At 40.4% G+C, this 26358-nt stretch overlaps 1 protein-coding gene across 2 annotated transcripts in view; it reads right to left on the reverse strand.

Moving 5' to 3' along the window:
* Positions 1 to 17822, reverse strand: part of lhfpl2a (LHFPL tetraspan subfamily member 2a) — a 36840-nt gene extending 19018 nt beyond the window's left edge. The window contains exons 1-3 of one of the 2 annotated variants that reach the window (XM_026173160.1): positions 17548 to 17822; positions 6633 to 6696; positions 4574 to 4661 (exon numbers count right to left, since the gene is read on the reverse strand). The gene's annotated coding sequence lies outside the window, so the exon portion shown is untranslated. The remainder of the gene's footprint in view (positions 1 to 4573; positions 4662 to 6632; positions 6697 to 17547) is intronic. The other variant, XM_026173159.1, reaches the window with a different exon arrangement.
* Between the last annotated feature and the right edge of the window lie 8536 nt (positions 17823 to 26358).

Here is a 26358-nt window from a genome sequence, read left to right on the forward strand (position 1 = left end):
ACAAGCAGGCATTAACTTTCTTAACAGGTCAGCAAATATCAAGCAGCATACTGACTGAGTTCGTCACAATCTGTTTTTTAAAATTAGGATCTTAGTACTACTTTATTCTATGCTATAGATACACTTTGATCACAATATTTGGGTATGTGTAGCCTGTGCCATCTCATTTCATGCTACGCAATGCCAAACATGATGTAAGTTTCCACTGACACTGGCTCATCGTCACTCACAACCTCAGCGTCTTATTCACACATTTGACAGCGATCCATTTATCTAATGCGACAGCTGAGGTCAGGAGACAGATAAATCTCCCCAGCGAGATCACACCGCTCGTTTTTATCCATTCAGCTCTCGTCAGCGGTGCTTTTACTTCCCTGCATCTTAGCGTGGGAGTGTTATCTCTGCAGCATATTTGCTATTTTATCAACTTTCTCGGGAGTACCGCTGGAGCAAAAACACACATGTGTGTTGGAGGTGAGGGAATCACAACACTGAGCTCGGGAGGAAGTAAGGCGGGAGTGTGGGAAAGAAACAAGGAGGGAAAAGGAATAATGGTGGTACGGTTTACAGAAGCCACAGCTAGTGGTCAGCAGGGGGCACACCTGTGAGAGGTGTGGCGCTATAACACGTCCCCCACAGAACAGAACAACAGTATTTTTTTTTTAAACACGAAGAACATCATAAAATACCAACGGTTCACACATTCACATTTGGATCTAAACATGCACACCTCTGTTTGATCTCTGTGCATGCGGTCACCATTTCGCCCCAGAAACATCTGTTTATGTAATCTTGACAGATTGTGTGTCACTGCTGAGGTGGAGCAGGAGTGATTCTGGTAGACCTAAGTCTTCTGCAGGGGAATTACACTGTGATCCACATCCAGTTTAGGACAAAGTCATTCTTCAGCTGCGCCTCTGTGGAGGAAGCCAGAGGTCAACAATCTCTCATCTTCTCATATTGACCATATCACAAGCGGCGTACGGTTAGCCAGCGCCATGAGGGTTAAGAGGGTGAAGGAAAACAACGACCATCTGACATATCACAGCTTGGCGTCAAAGTGGGTGGCCAACCGGATCGCCACAGAAGAGGAGGGGTTAGAGATTATTCTCTCTGCCTGCCACAGAAGACAGGTTTTTTTTTCTTCTTGGCTCGGCTCTGACTCCAGATTGCTATATCTTAGCAGTTAAGAAGCTGAGAATAAGTGGCTGAGGAGTCTCCTATCCAACTACTAACCAGGCATGACCGTCCTTAGCTTCAAAAATCAGACAAGATGTGGCATCCTACGTTTTTTTTAACACAGTTTTCTACAGTGTTTCACTCAGTTTTGGAGTCAGCCACAAATGGCTATGAACTGTGGTTTTTGGCACTTCCACAACAGCACCACTTTTTCATCTCCAGGGTTTCCAGCTTAGCCATCTCATATGTTTTGTTGTGCTACTAGCATTACTCAGGAGTGCTACTGTAATCACATTCACTAAATCAGTAATGTAATGTGTTATTATACTAAATTCAATTCAAGTTATGTTGTTACTTGACAAAGCTTAATTATCTGTGCAGATAGACAGAAAGATAGAAAAAAAATCATTTAACAGAGTAATGAGAAAGTATTGTAATGAGTAATGTAACAAATTACTTTCTCTGTCAAGTAATGAGTAATGTCTAATACGTTTAGTACTTGTAATAGTCCTTTTTTGGCTTCAGCAGTGTTGCTATAACCTGAGGAGATGAACTGTAATACAGCTGAGAATCAGCTAGATTCAATTCAAAACTGTTACATAGCAAATCTGGAGGAAATATCCAGGATTGTAAGTTATCCTTTACTGATAGCTATATGGTAACCGACTCAGTCTTGTATTTCAGTGGGACCTTAAACAAACTTTTATAGTGCTGTATCTGCTTAAAACTTATACTTAATGTTAAAACTGTTAAGCTGTTGCATTTTTCACTGTGACTATTTAGATTTTGCAAGTTGATATTGAAATCAAAGCAAACTAATTACACTTTTTATGTTATGTTTTGGAAAATTGAAGGAAATGAAGAAAAACAGACACCTTAGATGTACTATTTGAAATTAATAAAGCATGATCTTGACTTAAGAGTTCTGGCCAGACTCCAGGGATTCAGTGTTGGTGCAGTAAAAAATGAAAATATTCCACTAAGAGAAAATACCACTTTAAGAAATTAGGGGCCACATTCTTCACACCTATTTCCTCTGGCTGCTGATGGACTTGAGAGCCCTGAGGAGTCACCAGCACTCCTGTTTCCTCACTGTTAAGAGAGCTGCAGCGTTTGGGCCCCTCAGGCCTAACACTGTCTCCATTGTGCTTAACCATTTCTAGCCCCACCTTAGCTCTGCAAACTGCCCTGGGGTCCAAAAACGCAGGGGGTCGTGGTGGGGGGAAAAGTCCTTCCACTTCAAATCCTATTTTCTCCCCCAGACTCAGGAAATCAGTCACTGTGCTAAGCTGGGTCGACGCCATTTGTCCCTCCTTCTAGAAAGGGCCAAAAGCATTGTTCTCACTGTGTTTTGTGCTCGGGATGAGTGCAGTTTAATCCTAACTTCCCTGTGGTGCTGACCTGCTACTCCCAGCTGAGTTTCCCACTATAGCTCAGAGTAACAAAAACTCCCCCTGCAAACGGAGACTGCTCTACCTGCTTTATCCGAACACCCCTGGGGGACACAGCCATGGCTGCTGAGGGCACTTAACCTGATACTCTGCTCAAAATCAAAAGTAAGCACTACCAAGGAATGCTGGCACCAGACTCGCTCTCACTTGAGTTTGGGATAATAAAAGTGTCAAGTGATATCATCCCCCACTTTCAGGCCCTTGGGAAAACACAGCATGTGTAGGAGGTGAGTAGATGAGGGACGGAGACAAATGAGGAGATGCTGAGAACAAAAAGAAGAGGTGGGAAATGAAGAAGCGTGTTGCTTTTGTCAGACTGGTTTTGGGGGAGGAAAGTGAGATGTGTAGGTGCTTTCACTTGCGGACAAAGAGATGAGTGTTGAAAAGTCATGCTTTTCTTATGAATACCAAGCAAAAACCCTGTTCTTGTCAGATTGTACCACTGTTGCATCCCGCAGACACAATAGATAAAAATCGGTCTAAATTGGAGCTGACGTGAGGATAAAAACCATCATGCTTCATACTGGAAGAATAACAACCTCAGACATCCTTCTTTAAAATGAAATTTAACTGAAAAAAACATGAGTGGAAATAAAAGCTTTCAGATTGAATTATGACTGAACACTTCAGATTCAGTTAAACTGGATGTGTTTAAAACAGAGCGTGAAGACAAATGAGGTTCAGTCAAAACAACTATGAGATAACAGGAAGTGAGTGCTTGACACAAAGTCTCCCTATTTAAAGAGCAAAGTGACAAACACTTTTTTGTTTATTGTGTTAGTTGGGGCTTTCCACTTTGAAATGACCTTCACAGGTGGTCTCCTGCACAATATCTCCGACTCCATTGTTTTCCTCCATATTGGAAAAACACGCTTCTCCATCCGGACACCCCCCAACTTCCTTACTTCATCCAGAAAGACATATATCAAACAGATTTTAAGAGTCAGCATGGCAGACAATGAAAAGACTGAGTGTAGCTGCTGAAGATGCTTTTCTGCCCTCAGTTAAATCAAAGTTCATGGTTCATAAATCTCTGGGGTCACAAGACGATTCGCGGTGAAGCAAAGAAGAAAAAAGAAAGTCATACACTGAATCACATTTGTTGAATATGCAGCTGGATTAACAGCCTTGCATTGGTGTCGGTTTGCGTAGGTCTCTGGCTGCACAGAGACGAGGATTCTACTGGTATTGGCGCAGCAGTTTCCACGTCCATGAGCACATGAGGATCTGACACAGATTTTGTTGTCAGTGTGGGAACATGCAGTTTCCGTGCAGATACCTATCTGCTCTGTTGCAGCACAGACACAACAGTACAAGTGCGCCAACTACCTATGCTACCTCAGAGCAGATTCAATGAGGGCCAGTAAAAAGCACAATATGAACAGTGATTCATATTGTTGTTCAAAGCAGACTTACTGTGAGCTACGACATTGTGAAGTGGTGGTGAGCACTCCAGTAGAAACCTTGTTTTATTTGCAGTGGCACAAAAAACCCTCCTCGACCAACAATCTAAACAAATTGGAACAGCGACATTTCTGATTGGTGGAGGTCGCTGTGTTACCATGGAAAGTCTTAAACCCACATATCAGGTTGCTTGTTGAGCAAGAAACTTCAGAAACTATAAAAGCATTGCTGACTTTTAACACCAGCAAAATGATCAGCTTAGGTGTTGCAATGAAACTTTTAAGCATCCATTAAAATTGGGATTTACAAGATTTACCTAACACTTGCCTGGAACAATAGGACCATGGGAACAGTTTGTGTTTCCACTAGAAACAGAAAGGTGCCAGGAACTGCAATAATATCATGACAAGAAAAGCAGGAAATCATGCTTCTGTTTGTTTTGTTTTGCTCCAGAGGAAAAGCTATATATTTACAGTTGACCAAAGAGCACAGATGAAATGAAAGCAAAAACGCACGTGACAACAAACGACAACACCGACCTCCTGTGCAGGACCCGGCAGTGGATGCAGAGGCAAAATCTCTTCGGTGAAATCCAGACGTAAGGCTCTTCTCTCAGATCGTCACAACCTGTAGAGAGCAAGAACGAAGCAGTGATGAGTCCAAATGACAAAAACACACCATCTCCAGAGGGCTATAGTTCAGTCATTGTTGGCTCCCCAACAATAATGAGCATCCTTTCCTCATTGCTCACTGGTATTTTCCATTTAAACCCGAGACTACGGAGCAACTGCACCTGGAGAAACTCTTAAACTGGTTCACATGTTCATAAAAAAAGAGAAGAGGTGCAGCCTCAGTTGGGGCTCAGTAGCAAAGTTGCATAATGTTTACAACCACAGCGCAAACTCTTAAGCTCTGTGTGCATCAAAGAAATTACAATATCTTCTGTCCAGATGTTAGGTTTGCAGTACAAACTCCAACTATTGAATCACTCCCTCAGTTCAGGAAAACTTAAAACCAACTTCAACCCAGTGTTTGACTACTCTGCTTGTGTTCTTCGTGTTTCCAACCTTATCGTGCCGGCTTTATCATATTACTTCTATTCATATTCAAAAGTTGAAAAACCTGTATTTTTAGAACATTTTTACTTTAGCTACACGCAGTGTGTCTGTTCTGTCAGCTAGCTCAATCCAGAGTCCTTACAATGGTCACATTTGTGTTTATTGTTCCATCAATATTGACTCAAATGACTATATTTTATATATATAAGCTCTTTATGACAGGGATCATAAAGGGATGGACGTGGTCAGCACCAATAATCAGGTAGGCATGGTGTGGTGTTTAAACAATGCTTAGTTTGGACTGCAGGGCCCAAAGTGTGCCAAAAAAATATGGTGGTCCCAGCAACAGCAGCCTGAGCTGTTGATACAAACCGTGATGGTTTTAAGTTGTTAGTGCCAAATTCTGACCCTATGATCTAAAAGTCACAGCAGAAACACACTCATGAGTAAAACAAGAACTAATAAAAAAATAATACTAAATCGTTACATTATCAGTCGATACAAGGAGCAAGAAAGTAATCACTTTGGAGCTAACAAAATGAATCTCAACAGCACCACTGACAGTGATTAAACATGTTTCAGCTGTCAGCAGTACATTCAGCTTTCTCTACCCTCTTCATACTGACGGCAGACACACTCTACAGGCTGCAGATAACTGACTAATGGCAGTCTCTCTTCCCTTTTATTCAGTGATGTTGGGGCCTTTTAATGGTTACTGTCCAGAGATAGCACTCAGCTAAGTTAATGATCAGGTCAGTACTCTGACATAACAAGAGACTGCACAGAAACACCAACACAGGATAAGTGGACCAGATTAGGTGATGATAACAGGTCAGCAAACACAGAGACTGTCTCAAAAGGAAGCAGAAGTTTTGTTTGTTTGCTTGTTTGTGTGCAGATGGCAGAATGATAGATTGTGACGGTAAAGGACACCTTTTCTCTGCCAGCATTGGATTGACAATGCTCTTAATCCATGACTGATTCAAACAGTGGAGACAGAGACCACCTACATTTTCACAAATTCCAAGATGATTACATGCAGTTTCTTTGGGATCCACTGTCAGCAATTCAAATTCAATTCAAATTACTTATCCACAATCTCTATTTCATTATGTTTTTGCTTCCAAACTGACCGAGCAGCAAACTCCAAAGCTGAAAGGTGAGGGTTCCTGGGACACTAGGGACACTTTAAAAAAACATTTCTAACCTCCATGGACAGATTCACCCTTCATAACAATTCATAACAACTCTAAAGTGAGAGAATTGTTCTTATACAATTGTTCTTGTAGGGGCGTGTCCACTTTGATTGATAGGTGTGCTGAGATATGCAACTAGGGCCAATTGGTTGCTGCTAGGCCCTCTTTCCACTAACTGGAGTTACTGAACTCGACAAGCTTGTCATGCTTGTGCAGTTGGTGCTGTTTCTTTAATTATGTACACTTCATCATGTCTTAAACTTTTATCTCAGTTACACCAGATTTTCCAGTAAAACCAGTAAAATAATCCAATACTATCCAATCACTTTACTTCCAGTACTCACCATAAGCCATCTCATTTCTTCTATACCTGAGAAAACATCATTTCCACTGGGATTGTTCTGTAGCCTGACCAATGGGGACAAAAAAGCACTGATGAAATATTTTGTAAAAATTCTACAAGAATTTGATAAGCTACAAGGTACACAAAAAATGATCTTTAATAAACTAATATGCCTTCATCTCCGTTAGCCATTCAAAGCAACAGCTGTGGCTAAAAGAGAGATTGTGTTTGTGTTGAAATCTCTCAATCAAATAAGATCTAATCGACACTAGCATCGACTTTATGAACAGTGGGAAAACAAGCAGTATCCTGCCACAAAAACTTGGCGTAAGCTTGAAATAATACAAGACACACACAGCAGCTTCTCTGGGATCACTGGGACTTACACTAATAAACCACAGGCCAGTAGGCCTCTCAGTCAATTCCCCCGAGCTAAGTTCAATTTTTCGCAGAGAGTCAAAACTGAAAGCGCACTTGCTATGACTTAATCTGATCCTTTGGCTGTGATTTTGGATGAATTTAGAATCAATATGTTGGCTGGAAAACAGGAAGAACAACTTTACAGAAAAGTGCCCTGAAATACATAATAACAGATAAGGAAAAGACTTCAGATTGATGTTCTGAGTTCAGTTTTGTCCTCTGGGGAAACTCAACAGTGTGAATTATTTTCCAAATTGCACAGCTGAGGGGATTTTCCCCAAGTGTTACAGACCAACTACTATTTTTACCTCTCTAAAGCATTGCCAAAAAAATGCCCCAACACACATTTAACCTAATACCTCTTAGTTTAGGTGAGCTAGATGTCGGTGTTTGGAGCTCAGCTGTTGAATCCTTCCAGACTAGATGGCAGGCTATTATGTGGGAACCATAGGCAATTTCACTGCAGCCAGGTCTGCCACAAAAGGGTCTTTCTTATAGCATTTAAGAGCTTTGGGAACAGGGGAGCTGAATGGAAGGGACAAAAGAGGTTTGCCATTTTCCAATGGAATAGATTTTTTTAGATGATTTTTTCTTTTTGCACAGACTCTGATGAGAAGATCAGCGCACCCATATTTGCAAAATCAGAAAAAAAAACTGCTTGTTAGATTCTCTTAACATCTCGATTGAAAACAGTGAAAACTGTGCACTGCATGCTAAGCTAACATCCGGTTACCTATAGCTTCACATCAGGTATGGAACCACTTGTATTGGTCCTGTGTAATTATTACTTCAAATGTTTCTGTAGCTGCACATGCAGGAGCCAAGTTGGATGCTGTTTGATGTAAATCATACGTTACTCTCCATCAAGGCTGTGACACACCAAGCACTGATACTGTATTTGGCAGTGAGGATCAAAATCAGAAGGATCTTTCATTACCATTTTCCATCTGTTTTATATTTATTTCTCCCATCCTCGTCTTTTCTTCACTCTCTGGGTCTGCGGGCAGTAATGAGAGGCATGTGAGGCTAAGCAGAGAGCATTCTCATTAAAAATAAGCAGCTCGGTAGCCCCATCCCTCAGGCTAACACACACATACAACACAGGTGTCAGGAAGCAGCCAGCACCCCGAACCCAATTCACTCTCTGAACAGTAATCATTGTAATGCACTGCAAACTGCAAAGCGATTATGAGCAATCGCTGAAGCGCGTCAGTGAGTAAATATTTAAAGAGTGCTGAAGATCAGGCACTAGAGCAGATTTTTCTGGAACTCAAAGCTGCAACTCACCTTTGTGGTCTGAAAGGTCAACTTCAAAGGCATGAACACTGGGAAATATTTGCTATTGTAAACCCAGCGGGAACATGTGTTTGCAGAGTTTACAGAAACACAATAGATATTGTCAGTGTACACTGGGTTATATAAGCCCTCTATCTTAAGTCCAGAGCTGAATGGGCATTACAGCTGCTCTCTGTTCATACAATACAAAACAGACTTGACCAACTATGACCTCATCATAGCAGACAGCAGCCAGTGTGTATGTGTGTGAGACTGGAACATTTTATATGACTATCAAACTGCTGCTGCATCAGCACCACAGAAACCGCTCAGTGGCAGCACAGTGCATTCAGTATTGTGCTTATGGGACAAGCGCACTAATGTTATTCACTAGTGTCTGTGAAGGTTCTCAGTCATCCAGGTCATCGTAGTCTAAGGAGCTTGGAAAGAAAAGCGTCTGGACTTCTTTAAGTTGCCTGAAGACGTTTCACCTCTCATCCGAGAAGCTTCTTCAGTTCTAGGGTCAAATGGTGGAGAGTCCCAGATTTATTCACTAGTGCTAAAATCAAATACAAGTGGCAGCTGACAGTGAGACTTTATTTAGTTATGCAAAATGTATGAAATGTGCAAAAAAAAAAGTAACACACAAAAACACGAAGTAAGCCATTACGGTTGCGGAGAATAATGAGTGTTGCTTGTTCCTGCTCAGCTGTGTTACATTTACTGTAGCGCTGAAACAGAAGGGCTTTGAAAGCCTCACCAGGAGGTCTTCAAACAGGGACAAGAAAAAAACAAAAAAAAACCAACACAAAAACATTGGGTTGCTGGTTCCTGTGGAGCTTCCACATTGAGTGCACACTCGTTTCACTTCAATTCAGTTTTATATAGTGCAAAATCACAACAGTCACCTCAAGATGCTTTATGTTGTAGGGTAAAGACCCTGCAATAATACAGAGAAAACTGCAACAATTCGACAACCCCTCTATGATAAAGCACTTGGTGACAGTGGGAAGGAAAAACCCCTTTGAGAAACAGGCTAATGTACGGGCAACAACCTGCCGCGACTGCTTGGGGATGAGGGGATCAACTGATGGCAACAGAAAGACAGAAACAGAGACCATTAGGTGTGCCCTACACACCTCTGTGAACGTTGCGTACGAGATAACCTTGTCTGATTAATCTGGTCATTAAGTACCCGATTAATCACTTATTGTATGACAGAGATAGAAAAGCACTAACTCCACAATTGATTTGACCACATCTGTTAATCATATATTCAGTTAGTTATTAATAGCTAACTAATTAAGTTAGCATTTGCCCTGTTGAAAACAGAGCCGTGTCATGTGCACCCAGGCATTCACACTGAGGTAATCAGATAATTAGTCAGGCATGCTAACTGTAACTTTGTCCATGGTGTTTTTCTGAAACATTCAAAAACACAATTAAAAATCCGAACATTTACTCTCAGAATTCTTCACAATAATTATAAGGACACAGAAATTGATCCTTTTCAGTGACATCACGCTAGTATCTCCTTTAGCCCCCACTTCCTTTCGATGCAAGCATACACCCTTTCCATTCAACAAAAACCCTCAACACTGGAGCACAAGCTGAACTGCTATGAGAGCGCTCGGTGTGTAAAGTAAAAACACAAGGTGTGTTTTACTCCCTTAGGCACACACTGATTACACACACTGCACTAATGCAATGATTATCCATACTCGATCCAATTTCCTCATGTCCTTGTGTGTGTGTGTGTGTGTGTGTGTGTGTGTGTGTGTGTGTGTGTGTGTGTGTGCGCGTGTGCGTGGATGCATGTGTGTCCTGCTTGTAAACCACAGACCGCACAGAGCACACAGAGATGATGTCACCTTACAGTGATTAGTGTGTTAGAGCAACGTGGAACATAACAGATGGTTACAGCTGCAGCAGTTTCATAAAAACAAGAGAAATTGAATCAAAGAGAAAGAAGAGATTTCAAAATGCTTTGTGTGTGTGTGTGTGTGTGTGTGTGTGTGTGTGTGTGTGTGTGTGTGTGTGTGTGTGTGTGTGTGTGTGTGTGTGTGTGTGTGTGTCGCCTTTGTTCAAATCCGATGAAGTCATCGACCTCTCCCTAATAACAGAAGACAGGTGTATTAAGTGCTCTCCTAATGTGGATAGGAGGGTAATTTCTCTGGATTGGATGAGAGCCAAGTCTCTCCCAGACATGATGACAGATATAATGGGCAAAAAAGTTTCACATGAGTTCACACACACACACACACACACACACACACACACACACACACACACACACACACACACACACACACACACACACACACACACTCCCCTCCTGCCCTCATCTGTATATGCACTGCAGCCTGGCTAATGTTTGCCAGGTTCTGTTATCATGTCTGGAAAACCAAGCTCTTCTCTGTCTCCCTGGTGAATCCCTGAGCCTGAGGTGATAAAGATTCCCACTGAGCACCACAGGCCATCGACCACCAGGAATCTGATGGCTCTTCAGTGAGAAAAGCTTAACGGTTTCTTCAACATGCCTAATGATCCAGAGAAGAGGATAAGATCTGGTTAAGTGCATGTCTGCCCTTAAACTGTCAACAACAATCTGAAATTGCTGTTAAGGGGCCTTCATTTACATTTCAGGTGGCTTTTAAAAAGGTCAGATCACAGTTATTTATACTGTTATTTACCTCTAGTGGTAGGTAGTGCGATGAAAACAGTTCAGCTATGTGTCAATGCTGCACAAGTGCAATGTTACTCCTTGCTGGAATTGAGTAAAGTCAACCAATCATTGCCCTGGTGCTATATTGAGCCAAAACTGTGTTTATAGTAGTGTATGGATTCTGAAAATGGACCTCACTGTGTAAATCCACTGGTGCTAAGGTCAGGAAGTTGAATCTGCACGCTCAGTTTGCCAGTACACACAAGCAGTCTATTGATCAGTTCCCGCAGATTGTCACCTGAATGCTTTCTTACACAACATAAGCCCTGGGAAGCCCTAAATGTTCAAAAGTATACAAGCTGTTTTTAAACTCATCTTGGTGTGGACATGATCACCTCTCTATGGGCATTTTTTTAGCCAAGCTGTAGATGGACAGATGAATGGTCAGAGGTCAGAGGCAGCTTTTCAGAAAGCGATACCCCTCTGAGTAAGTGTTCTGTGGGACAACTAGTGGTTTCATCAGTGGGTATAACAAGAAAATTCCAGTTAATCTTACTATCTTTATGCTTACTCTTTGCACTCTTTTGTTTAATATCTTTGTTTTCTCTGATCCATGGTGCGCTCTGAAACATATGTCCTTTATGACTTGTCTGTGCTTCCAACTCCTATTATTAAAGTCTTCTGTTATCCACTTTGTCATGCCTTTGTTTACCCTCTCCACACAGAGAGCCAATACACAATCCCTGCCATCTTAAGCTGGCAAATACCACTTAGCTGTGCAGGACCGCCCCAAATGACAAGAGCAAACAAAGAAATGCCTCATTCTCTGCATTCTTTTTGCTTTCTCCAAAGCAAATATGCACATTTCATAAAGGTGTTGGAATAAAAGCAAAGGTAAATTAAATAAAGTCAAATTTAACAAAGTCCTGCAACTGCAAAAATGTTTACTTATGACTTAAGATTGAGAGAGAGATGACACCAACTTCAGCCAAAACTGTGTTGGTCTTGATTTAACTAGACATATTAAACAGAATCCATCTAATAATGAGGCTGCAACTTGGAAATCTGTCCTGTCTCCAAATCCGTTTAGCCTAGTCACGTCAGCTCATTATATATGCCGGAGGTTTGGTCTTTATTTATCAGAATCAGAATCAGAATACTTTATTGATCCCTGGGGGAAATTATTTATTTATTATTATTTATTATTATTATTTATGTCCTTATTTAAGCTATAGCCTTGACAGTATTTTTCTTAAATAGATAAGCCCGATGAAAAGAAACAGTAATAATGTTTTGTTTTTTGTTTTTTTTATTTAAAGAGCATATGTTTTTGCAATAACATTAAGAAGGGATTACACTTGGTTGCAAACATAAACAGCTGCAAACACCATGGACAAATAGTCCTTCCAGTTATGCTTCTCTAAAGTCCACTTAATCTGCCTGAAGGACATGTGCAGAGCTCAAGTAGTGCAGTTAAGCGTTTCTGCATCACAAAAATTCATACGCATACAGTTGAACCAAGTGGGCCGTAGCATATTTGTATGCATGGAAGCAACAACTCTTTTAGATAGATGTATGTGTAGTAACCAGTTTCAATGGGTTTATAAGACATTTATATGCTTAAATTATACACTTAAGAGATAAAATACATATTATATACAATCTTTTAAATATTTTTCCCCTGAGACATCGACTTGTTAGCCGTCCCAAAAGCAAAAAAAACCACTACAGCAAAATAATGACTGTTCAGTGTTCATCTGCTTCATAAACTATAATTAGTAACAGTTGCCATTTGAGCTTTTCACTTGTTGAGGACAAGACCCACTGTTTAAAAAAAAAAAATATTACTCAGAAGTAACTTGCTGTAAACTGACATAAAGCTTGACTTGCATAGCAACAGTTCCAAAGGGGGCAAACAGCAATTTACTGTTAATACAGTCAGTAACATGAACAGGATTAGCTCAAACCAGTGACCTGCCTTACTTTTAGAATGACTCATCTCTATTCAAAGTAGGTGTGCCAAGGCAGAATGCAGCCAGAGGGTGTTACAGCCATTGGATTCGCTTTGCTCTGGACCAGCGTACAGTGGCGATAATGACCAGTGACAGCCTGCCAGTCCAAACCAAAGTAAGGTTTCCATAGTGCTGCTGGAACCTTGACTCAAACAGAGAAAATCAGATGTGTGGTTTTGAGAAAAATTGGCTCAGACCAGCTGGAGGATCCTTCAGCTGTTCTGGGATTTAGCAATGAATGTGAGTGAAAATGAAAGGATTCTTGAGCAGACTAGTATAAAAGAAAAAGCAGGGGAATTTACTAGCAGTATTCCCCAATATTTATCAACATTAAACAAGTGAAAGAACTTCAGTAATGTGGATGAAAATTCCTCCCAAAACTGAAACAGACAGACAATAATTCGTTTTTCAGTTACAATGACTTTGTCGTCATTGCAGATCTTCTGTTATACTGTGTGAATTAGAAACACACACACACACACAATGTAGACTAATCTTGTTCACACAAAACGTGTTCCATGTCCACAGCCAAGCTGAACACAAACCATCTTATCGCACATCGCACACAGACTGCCTATTGTGGGAGGTTATACCCTTTTATCATTAGCATACAGCTGTCAGACCAAGTCCCAGGGTGACTCCAGTTCCAGCCTAATCAATATTTAAGCATGTCTCATACAACATTTGCCAGTAAAGAGCAACGATGGATGGCATGGACGAAAACAGGAGACATAAACTGAAGTTAATGTTGAGTAGAAACAGTGCAGTTTAATGAGCCTGCAGTTGCTCAGGGACTAGATGAAGTGCTTCAGGCCAAGCAGCTGCAGAACCCTCCGCCTGTCTGCCGTCCATTCCCCTGAGACTGACCCACAGCTCGTTACAAAGGGACAAAACCCAGTGCAGATTCCTTCTCCTCATTTTACCCAACACCCCTCCGCCTCAACCCCCACCAACTCCTCCTTCCTCTACTAGTCATTTCTTTGGACAGGTCTTTATTTCCAGTGTAAGATGAGGGATTTCTTATTGTGACCCCACCATGCTGATTTCCCAGTAAACAGGAGAGCTGCTGGAAGCATAGGTACCCCCAGGAGAGACTCATCTCCAGGAACAAGGTGGGGGCATGAAGGGCGGAGAGAGTCAGAGGAAAACAGAATTCACATTTATGTGAATCTTCTTGGGTGTGCTTAGGTTTTAGTGACAGAACGTGGATCATCAGAAGGCGAGCACCAGGCTTGATGCAGACAGCCATGCGAGTGACAGTTTCTTATGACCATGCTAGTGAACTATAATGCACCAACTGTGCATGCCTCCTTTTAGGCGGCCTTCTCATGGACTTTAAAGAAGTATGAGAGGAAAAACCACCAGCCTTAGTGTTTGCACACCCCACTTAAGGAATCTGAGGAGGTAGGTGGGGTGGAGAGGGCACAGGTGACTTTCAACCATGACACTGGAGTTTGACTCATAAAGAGGACCGTTTGTAAATGTCACTTTCCCTCGCTGTTTTCTTACTTTGGTCAGTTTTGGGAATGTCAGTTAGGAAAGTCATAGTTAGGTTTAAAAGCTCTGACAACATTAAAGACACATTAGGAAAGGTCAGTCTTGTAGACTACCACAGTGCCCTTCTGAAGTTGTGTTTACAAATCAGAAGACAGGACAAGGAACCACCGTTCATTAGTTGTTAAATAAGGGTTGTCTAAAAGTTATGCACACATGAAAACAGCATTAAAGATGGCTTCCAAGCATGAAAAGTAAAGCCAACAAGAAAGTGTCTTAAATATGCATTCCTTCCAGTGGCCACCAGGGCATAAACTTATTAGCTAACAACTTTAGCTTTACAAGCTAGCCTATGAGCACATTTTGCTCACAAAAATCAGGTTTCACCGAGAAGGTGGCAGAGAAAAGCGGTCATCTCAAGGTTTCCAAACAGGACTTCACTTAAGCTACAGCCATCTTTTAGCCAAAAACACTGTTTTAGTCGTCAGTATCAGACCAGATTACAACATTAATGATGGTAGTTTAGGAAGTAGCTGGTACTGAAGTTCGTTAATCAATTAAAAAGTGAAAGCACTAAGATGGAGAACGGGGGAAAATATGTGATCACATGACAAAACATCTCAGTTGCTTTTGTGTCAGACTGTGAAAGACAGTTCTCCTAGCACTGATCAAGCAGCCTGTCTCCGAGGCCATGCTATGAAAAAAATCAAAAGTCAGACTCACGGCTGCTTTCAATTCAATACTCTTTTTAGAAGCTTGGAATGGAAACGGTATAACGTAATGTGACCCACTTTGGGTTTGTCAAGATTTTAAGACTGTCTTCCTCACATTACGTCAACTTTATAAGCAAATAAACAAACTTTAGGGTAACAAGAGGCATATTAAATAAAACCTGTGATGTTTGGTTTCATAGAGCGCTTCCTCCTGGATGCTCCTGTTGAAAGTTTTACTGGCCACACTTGCAGACACAAAAGAATACAATTGGTGGTGGTGAGGTGGGGAGACAAAAAAGGAATAAAAAAAAGAGCACAGATTGTGGAAAAACAGATGTGTGAGCGAATGATCTAATGTACACGTGCAGCAGTTACAGTAGTCCGAGGAAGTGCCATGCAAATAAACCGGCCTCGTTATCTCGGCCATCTACACTGGAGGATATCCACAGCAGGCCTCTGCTGGAACAAACTGTATTCCAGATGTTAATCCCAGCCTGCTGGAGTCATCTGGTTTAACCTTTGACACGGGAGCAGCCGTTCAATTAGTGGATTTCACACTCTGGTCATAGTGACACTATGGTCCTGGCTTTGGTTTCAAGCAAACACTGATAGAGCCCAGGTCTGATTTCTATCAGCAGACCACTCGGCAACATTTACTCTCACAGTATTTATTTAGGATCCAAATGCACAGGGAAGATGTAGATCAAAATCCTCTACTGAAAATAGCCCTCATTCCAGGAGAAATATACTGACCAATCCCATAAACTGCAGCCAGAATCCTGGATTAATGACAAAGGCACTACCATCAAAGCTCAGAGAGGCACGAAAGGCAGATGATGTGGTCTGCGTAAATGGCTTAGCAGTTAAAGCTCTTGTTTTATGTTTTCGTATCGTGCATTAAAAAGCATCGCCAACTGCATCATCTGCATCGGTGGGAGAAAGGAGGCAGGCAGTGTCTTTTTTTCCCCATGCTTTGAAAGTTTACCATTTAGTCTAGGAAAGGAGAGGGGAAAAAAGTAAGAACTGTTCCAAAGGAAAGAAAAAAAATTGGTAGAATTTTGCTTTTCTTGTGGCCTGAATGGGGGGAAAAGGAGAGTTCTGCCGGGTTGTAACGAATGAAGCTCGTGCTTTTCTTTCCTTTTTTTAATGGGCCAAACACAGAGCCCTGAGGGACCACGTGTGCTGGCACATAAACTCAAACCACTGGCAAGCCCTGACAGTGGACCTCAAGCAACCGCTGTCTTTAATGCTGCAGTCATTCATTCACTAAGCATCATTAAGTTACAGAATATAAACAAGACCTTCCCAGCTATAAAGTGACAACAATACTATGCATTAGGGCAAAAAACAACATTTTTGAAATCTATTGTGTGCAGAGAGCTCAAAAGCCAGTTGTCGCTGCTCTTTGTCCCTCTCAGGCTCTGGTTCAGAGGTTTCAACCGGTTCTCAGGTTTACTGCTGAAACACAAGCCAACGATCTGTGTAGCACTTTGTCAAGACCGCTGACAGACTTTCTCTTAGAGTTTCAATAGCGTAGCAACTTTAAACTTTCAATATGCCCACTGACACAGGAAATCCGGGCAGGGATCAGGTGTTTGGGGTTAATGACGCCTTTTGATGGCACGTTTTCATTGAAAAAATATTAATAAAAATCATGCTGTGTTGCTTTAGAGCTAGATCACACAAAGATGAATCAGTTATCAAAGATTCTCAAATGTGATTTGTTGCATATCGACCTCTTTGACAGTAAACTGACTTGTGACTATTGAGCAAACAAGACCTGTGTGACATTTCCCATCATCATCATCATCACCACCACATGACATTTTAAGGACCAAATGCGAGTTTTAAGGTTTCATGGTTCTTAACAACTTGCAAACAAGGTGTAACAAAACACCAAGAAAAGAAGGGATTTTTAATTTTTAAAACTGGAATTTGCATAAATGGGTACAACTACTGATGATCGTTTTATCTAACCTTAAAAAAATAAAATAAAAACCTCAAATTTACGCATTTTATTGTATCGCGTGCGTCATCCGCGGGTGAGACTTTTAATAAAAGAACTAAACCCAACAGACTGGTGTCACAGTGACATCATTTTGGCGTCCCAGTGCGCTTCATTACATGGCAAAGAAACCGACTACTCGGCTTTTCTGCCACGAGTTTCCCCGTCAGTGCTCCGAGAGAAATACAAAAACCAGCCAAAGTCCCGTGAAAGTCACTTACGTCTGGAAGAGATTCTCCACTTTCAGGCTTGTTTCAGAAAAGAATAACCACTCCATTGTTAAGGGAAGAACAGTACTGTTTAAAACATTCCCCCTTTGCGCACGTACTTACGTGTAAAAGCTGCAGTCGGCGCGGATCTGGAGCTGTGAAATCCTCACAGTGGGATGATCTCTTTTTGTGCCTTCTCTGAAGTTTGTGCAGGTTTTGCCTTGACTATCTGTTTCGATTCGAGTTTGATTTTCTCCCTCACAGACTATTCATCCTACTCCACGTTTTCACCGGAGAAGAATGAATGGCTCCCTGCGTCCGACCCTCTACCCAGACAGGACTGCTGTTAGGATGGATGGGAGTGACTGCTCCGCTAGAGCCCGCCCCAAACCCACCAGTTACTGCCTCTCTGCAACTCTCAGCGGACTCTTGAAAACCGATGATAATTTTTTAATTGTATTAAATGTAGTCTAATGTGTCACCAATATATTTCTGAATTTGGTGTATTTTCATTTTTTTTCACCAACTAATTGAAAAACTGGACAAAACACTGTATTAATTAATAAGTATTAATATCAGAAAAAATAGACTTTCTTCACTCAGGGGTCGTATATCAGCCTGTAAGCACCAGGCAAAACATTTCTGCCCAAAATGCTGATTTTAGCCAATTTAATTATATGTAAATTTTTCCATGTTTTCTTACATATGTACAATGTAAAATGTTACATTTAATGAAATTTGGTCAAATGAAATGTACGTGATTGGTATCCATTTAGTTTATACCGAGTACATTTTCCTAAAAGATAAAGTATTTGAATACATAAACCTTTGAGTTTTATATGTTTCAGTTGCATTTTAGTCAAAATTATTGCTTCATGTTTACTGAGAGTGAACAATCTTGTTTTTGAGTAAAGAAGATATCTAACCATTATGATTTAAAGTAATTTAAAGCAGTCCTGATGTGTGTTTCCTTAATTTTCTGTTATAAATAGATTATTTCAGAGGTGGGTGCTAATATTAAACATTGCTGAAGTTTGAAATAATGAGGTCAGAGTATGTACCAGTAATCCCTGTGAGGCCAAACCTCAGGCAGCAAACTCTTAACTTTTCTAAATTTGGACCTTTATGATGTCACACAGAGGAGATATTTCTAATATGGTCATTTCTAATAAGGCCTACCCACCTGCTGTTCAAAGGGGCAACTGGGTGTGTGTGTGTGTGTGTGTTCCTGTCTAGCTATCTTTGTGGGGACCGAAATCTGCATCCTACTATACTTGTGAGAACCAACAGTCACTTGTGAGGACACACTCGCCGGTCCTCACAAGTTTGAAGGCCTTTTTGAGGCTCAAAATGTGGTTTTAGTGTCAGGGTTACAATTCGGTTATGGTTAGGCATTCATTTTTAATGGTTAGGGTGAGGGGCTAGGGAAACCATTATTTCAGTGAAGGTGCTCACTAAGATAGCTGAACGGGCTTTGTGTGTGTGTGTGATTGTAATTAATCCCCCACTAATGTGCATGATAGTTTGTTAAATTCTAAGGATGATAATCTGTTTGGGATATTTTCTTTTAATTTGGATCTGTTATTCCATAAAGGTTTTTGCATCTAGTTACTTCCCTCAACTGTATAAGAAAAACGTAGCTAATATGGGAATACCTTAAAGCTGCATTCTCTTGAATAACCAATAGGAGGAGACTCATGGAGTCTGAAAGGAGATTTACCCCTTTGTGTTACACCTATGCCTTAGTTATGTCATAACAGCTCATAATTATAACCTCAATATAAAGACTCACATATGTCAAAAAATTCCTGGAGGGAGATTTCGGAAACTATTGGAATGGACAGGAAGGAATGTATGAAAAGAAAAACTGATCACAACAAACAGTGGGGATCCAGGAGGGACAAAGTCCCAGGAATTTATTTGTTTCTAGCACCGCAGAAAAAACAAAAAAAACAAAAACAAAAACAAAAAACCCCCCCCCGGATGTAACGGAAATCATGCACAAGCATGAATGCTGGCGATGGCATCGGCCACTACGTGCGTTACACTGTAGGCTCTACAAAGATTCACAGCAGTAGTCTAAGTCTACAGTTATACTTTCCGTGTTTGTGAGTCTGTAGGAATCAGCGACATAGTGTCCTCATCAGACAGTGAGCGTGGGTCCATGTGGACTTACCTGCCAATCTTTTTAAAACTGTGAGACTCGTCTGTGGAGATGTTACATTACAATGTACCAACTGTGCAACAGCTCCAGGCAGTGGACTTTTTAGAAGCATAGCAGCAATCGCTTCTTGGCTGTAATTTTTTCAAGCTGTCCATGCCTGTGTCCCCAACAGAGTTTAATCAAAGCTTTAGAGAAAACAAGCCTTCAGCTCACTGGATTTATGATGAAACACTTTCCAGATGAGTCTATGGTTCTCTCATAACAACACCATCTTCATTGTGTAAATTATGGTCCCTATTAAAATCAAAAGGTGGAAAGCAGGGTATTTTTTTTTAGAATGGGATTGCTTTGTATGTGACACAATAAATAGCCAATAACAAAGGACTCAACACCTATTAAGGATATAGCAGGTGGGTGATATTCTTTAGTCAAAAGTGAACAAGGGCATATTCAGTTACTGCAAGTTGCTCCTCCATGAGGATTTAATAAAAAAATTAACAAACACCAAAGCTGACCTCCCATGACTTACTATGTAAGACAAATAGGACACTATTACAGCTACAGAGTTTATATGGTTTCTATCCATATTTTCTGAGTAACTCCATTGACCTTTACTTGTAACATAAAAGCAAAAGTCAAACAAGTAAAAACTCAGTTAAGGTTAATAAATGTGAAATTTCTATGTTTCTAAAAGGTGAACTGTTTCCCAATTAAAATGTCCGTTTATTACACTCACTTTGTATCGACAAGTCATTCACACAGTATTACTGTGGCTACCCGTCACATTCTCTCTAAATCTGAGGCTCAACCTTGACTGGGAGGCTAACAGCTGAGTCTTAGACACATTATCAATCAATACAGAAGGGTCACATACTGAAGGTCCAACAGTCTGAAGGCTACACAGCAGAGAGCCATACTTGCAATATTTTCAGACATGTGAATGGACCATCTCGCATCTCCAGTCTTATATTCTTTTCATTGTCAATAGAATTATATGTTGAGTTAGTGTAAGATTGCTCAGTCAGTTCATTTGAAGAACAATAGTTTCAAACAGTTTTGTATGTTTGTGTGCACTTTGCACAACAGTGAACAAGTGTGAATGCACTATTTTGAGAGTGTTGTGACTAGGAGGGGAGCAACTGCTGCCAGGACTTCAGTGCCCCACCTATTTGTGCTTCTTGGTCAGTCAAATGAAACTGGAATAAAATGGAAACACAAGGGAAGTCCCATGACTCGGTCATGGAGTTTCTGGCTAAACAACTGCAGTTATTGACAATGATAGCAGCCCTGATGTTATCCTTTCAGTTCTTGGGATCACTGCTACTCTGACTGACCTTTGGTTTGAAAGCCAGACTGAAAGTGCAAAAATTCACTGTAGAAATAGTTTAACTTATAATCTGTAAATTTAATTTATCTAGTTTGATCTACAAGGTTAGCTTCTCTAAGATCTGAGTGACTTTGTACCAGGAATCCAACTCTTCATCAATGAACGCACAAGTTTAGAACTTGAGATAAATAATGAATAATTACAGAAAGGATTTACATCGTAGAATGGTTCTGTTGTTAACACCATGTAGAGGAAAGGGTAGCCTAAAGTGCTAAACAGAGGCAAAACAAGTGAATTATAAGTTTGTGCAAAAATGCACCGCACTCAACGTGGTCTCCAGTCTGTTCAGTGCAAAATCTTGTATGAGAAGCAGCAATTAAGAAGTTACATTTAGAGGCTTTGTTTTTTCTATAAATAGCAGCCCACAAATTACTGTGTTCTTCCTTAGCATACACTGCGACAAGTGCTAATTCCAGAGAGGACATAGGGAAAAAGGTGGGAAAATGTACAAATGTTTCTGGCATATTTGCAAAATAAATACAAGGTAAACTAAGCTGTGTGACAATGCAGGAAGAAAGAAAAAAAAAAAAGTAAACTTAGTGAATGGCATTGATTTTGTAATGGCACATAGTGTATTGCTAAATCTTAAAGCCGAGAGCTGAGCTTAAGCTTTTAAAAACAGGATCATTCTCATAATCTGTGTTATAATTCATTATAAGCCCATATTTGAACTGTACCTGGGTATTTACTTTTATAACTACAAAGCTTGGACTTACAGAATATATTGTGCATGTTTTTTTTTTTAAAGTAGATACATAGATCCAATCTGAACAACATCCAACAGAAAATAAACAATAATTAGCATATCACAAATTGCATGAAAGTTTCTGATAAAGTTTTGGCTCCTCTAGCAGTAAAGGCCACCATTTGAACCAATGAAATACTGCACAGTACTGCAAGTAATAAAGTTTATTTATGAAGTGCTTTCAAACAATTCAGAAAGTCCCGCACTGGTTTGCTTTTGTTCTGGTGCTTCGGCCGAGGTTGTGTTGGAGTCTTGTCAACCCAATCAGCCTCATCAGCAGCCAGTATGCAAGGACAACCTCCAGCACTCAGCTTCTCTGCCTGTCTCTGAGATTTATTGTGCAACTGCGTTCCTGCAAACTGATGTTGTAGCTTCCCGGTATTCCCTGTGTGGCTAAAGAGCAGTTCTCTTACCAGGACTACTTACCTGTCTCGAGCTGACCAGTTCCTTCTGAAATACTCACCTCAGCAACTCACCTGGCTGTTCACCCTCGTACGACCCCAGCAGTCCCCCTGTGAGTATCATCCTTGGCATTGCAAAATAACCAACCCCTGTTGTATTGAAAAAAAAAAAACAAAACAAAACAAAAAAAAACCTTGGAACATCTCTTTGTAATCTCTCCTAATAGACTTATCTGGAATAAGCACTCCCTTTTTTCCAGTCAAACCACTCCCAGTGACCTGATGCATCTCTCACAGATCGCGTCCTTTTAACCCTTGGTAAGTCTAAAAAAAAAAAAAAAAAAAAAGTACCCCTTATGAGGTCCTAGAGCCAAAAATCGACCACGCCATAAAAAGTGCTATAAAAAGATTATACATTAATATTTTTTTCCACTTTAAATTAGCCAATCTTTTAGACCTACTTCTCCTTGAAATATTCATGTCAAGTTTTAATTACATTTCGCGGATTTTAACCCTCTATATCCCGGTTTTGTCACATGAGCGCACGGCCGTTTTTGGCGAAAAAAATGAAAAAATTAAATATTTTCCATAAAATACATTTGAAAGTTATATTTTATTGTACTTTTAATTAGGCCTTTGGATGGACTAAAGATTGGCACCAACATTCATTTCGATCGCCTTTTATTTATTTTTTTTCAGGACCAGAAAATGGTCTCCAGGCGGCAAATGCTCCTCCTCTTGGCCGAAATAAGTGCATCTTCCCGGGGTACGTCGCGACGATGACCGGGGCACGATCACCGGGGACTCCTTTTTCCAGCACACACGTACGATACCACGTGACAACAAATACGTCATTTCCTGTTGACTGTTGAAAAAAAAAAAAAAAAAAAAGCACCCAAAAAATGGTCCCGCCCGATCAGCGGGCGAAGCCGCTGCTGCACGCCGGAAATGAGGCTTCATTCCCCGCAGGTCTGTCTAAGCAGCCCGCTGTTTTCCAGCAAGGGCGCCACCCGGTGGAAAAATAAAAAAAAATGACAATTCTAAGGCCTCTTCTTCAAAACAAAAACGAAACCTAAGCCATCACCCAGATGTTAACGGTATAAATCCTGCAGTGAAAAATAGCGTTTATAATGGGTTTCAATGGGGCGATTTATGGCTCTAGGACCTCATGTGGATGGCGGTTTGTAGCTTAGCCACTTTAAGCTAATCTAATAAACGGAGACGGCAATTCTAAAGAAAAAAGAAAAAAAAAGGGTTGGAAGGTTTGGCTATATTCTATTCAACACAGTGAAAATGGCCTAATATTAAAAAACGCTGTGGATGAACACTGAAAAAAAGGGACTGGCCATCTCTTGGATTTATGTAAGCATCTTGCATGTATTTAACACAATTGCCTCATGTTTTAAAGTTAAATGTAACTATATAGTGTAAAAACTACATGATATGCAGAAAGGGTGTATTAAATTGTTCATATCATGTTCAGGTGAAGTAAGTTAATAAGATAGCAACGTTAAATCTCGTGAAACCACGCGTGATTTCATCTCGCGGGCTTTGGATCGTGGTTTAAAAAAGGCATCCATCTCAGTCAAGTCGAGCAGCCAACTCTACGTTTTTGGTATGTCTTGATTTTTTGAATTAATTTTTACCATATTTCAGCCAAATGTAGTTAAACGTCTAGAGTGTCGCCATGTAACATGCTAAAAAAGAGCCGTTAGCTTATTTGCTGTTTTATCTGTTGTCAAAGAATTGGCGCTTTTTCATTTGAATTTGTCTTTGGCACAAGAGCCGTAATATCACATTAAACCTAATTACGAGGCACTCATAACATAATTTGGTTTTCTGTGTGAATAGATTTGTCAACTGACTCTTCAGTTACATTGTGTATTTACTGCACCGTGGTGTTAGTGAGATTTTGGACATTGAACAGCTTTAGCTAATATCATCAGCGGCATTATGCTAGCTTACATCCCTACCCCTCCTACCCTCACCTGCTGTCCTTTTGTTTTTGTTTTTGTTTTTTTTGCTGCATATTGAGAGACGACCTCTATTCTGCATTTCACCAGGAGTCAGCTGATGGATTGTGGGTTCAAGGTGTTATGGTAAGAAAGTATATTCTATTTTCGTTTCTGTAACTTAATTATAATAGGTTTTTTATAATTATTAGGTGCATGCATACTCACCCTATTAATACAACTGAGAAATCCAAAATCTGCCATAGGTTTATCTTATACCTGTATGTATTGCCAGAAAGGTGATTACTGGACTCGCATTAATGCACACTTGAACTGAAATGAGGTTGTAACTTGTGGGTTGTTGGGTTGCAAATCAGAAACAAACATCTTTGGATTTTTTTAATCCCATAAGATCTGGAAACACAGTTTTTATTCAACAAAACATTACTGATTAACCAAGCACAGTGCCTGCTGTTATTTCAAAATAATTTTATGTCATTTCAGATGAAATGCAGCATTCCAGTGCATCCCAACCATGCATACAGTCAAGGTTTCTGACGGAGCTGAGTTTCTCTCTGACAGTCTGCTGAAAGTGTTTGCAAAGTGATCGGGGGAACAGGGCACAAAGCTAATGGATGTAGCTGCCATTATGACAGTAAGAACTTTAAAATTCTTTAACTACAAAGTGTATATGTATTGCATTAGGTCAGTAAAAGATTTTTATGCTACATCCATTGAAACCGTCAACTATTACCTGTGAGTACTGATTCCACTAAAAGGATGCCATAATTTTCGTCATGCATTTACTGGCCCACTGAGAAAAATTTATCTTTTTAAAAAAATAAATGTTCTGGAAACGATATATCCATAAAGTTGATGTCAAACAGGAACTTTTGATATTGCTTTGTAGATGCTGGTGTTGCATGTTGACTGGTTTAAAAAGTCAAGAGTTTTTGTCTGGGATCATTTTCTTCTGTGCTACTGAAAAGTTCACAAATCTCTGTTTTCTTTGTTATAATACTTTAGGATGACATTAATGCTCGGAGTCCCTCATCAAAGTGCTCCGCATCTGTGTGAAAGACAATTGCAACATCTTGGTGCAGGAGTTCATGGTGAGTGTTTTATGAGTAGATTGTGGCTTTGCAACATTTAAAAATGCATTTAGTTATCCACTTGATCCTCATTGGACTGGTTAGGACCAGTAGTCCTCTTTAATAATTTGAAGTTCACATGAGGCCTGGTAGTGAACTCGGCCGCCGGCCCTTGAGGCCCCACCCCCACCCCTGTATTAGGGGTCACATCAGTGTGAAAAAACTTTAAATTTGTCATTCTAGTGAACAAAGAAAAATCCCCCCAATATTTACATTAGCTTTTGTTTGAAAAAAAAAAAAAAGACCAACTGACCAACAGCTAACCAAATTGTGGGGCTGAAAGTCTAAATTCTAACATCTTCTGAGTGACATAACCTGGATTTCTGATGGGCCGGTGTCTTTCTAACAAAAACTAATGTAAAGCATTTGAAATTATTATGTTTTTCACCCTCTCTTAGAAACTCTGTTAGACCATGAATGGCAGCATGGCAGGCCACTCTTTGGCTATAGCTATTTACTATGTTGCTTGCATTGGTTTAAATTACTCTAACATTAGAACTGGTAGATTCAAAAGAGATGAGTTTAAAAAGGAATCTTAAAGAAATGTTTTGTGTTTAACCAGGACTTGACTGAGGCCACTGCACAGATTGAGAAAACCACAATGAACATCTGTCTCCAGAGGATGCACCAGGCAATGACTTTTCTGATGTTGTTCTTCAAGATCTGGATAACGTGACCTTTGCAGTAGCCATGCTGTTTGGACCTTTTTTATTCCTTCAACATGAGTTACCCATCACAACTCTGCTACACTTTTGAGGTGATTCAAAGGGTGGTAATGGAGTTGGATGCAACTCAGCTCTCAAGAAAAGCTCACAACTAAGACAAAACTGCTCCTGCAACGAAGCTCACTGTTATGCATGTGAGGTGACCAGCTCTAGGTGAGAGGACATTTAAATCTCACACTTGTTCTGCTGCATTTTTGAAGCTCAATTCCAGGAACGGATCGCAGGGTTCATTTTTATATACTCTGCAACTGCCATGAGGACAAGCCGTTTTTTTTGTTGTTTGTTTTTCCTTTTGCTCTGTACAAGTTCTGTTTGTCTGTTTGGCAGCATTTTTAAATTTGTCTTTGTATTTTTTCTTTCTTTTACTAGTGAAGAGATGTAGCGTGAACAGTTATACAGTCTAAATATC

Source organism: Astatotilapia calliptera, chromosome 7 (assembly GCF_900246225.1).
Source record: "Astatotilapia calliptera chromosome 7, fAstCal1.2, whole genome shotgun sequence".
Taxonomy (NCBI): Eukaryota; Metazoa; Chordata; class Actinopteri; order Cichliformes; family Cichlidae; genus Astatotilapia; species Astatotilapia calliptera.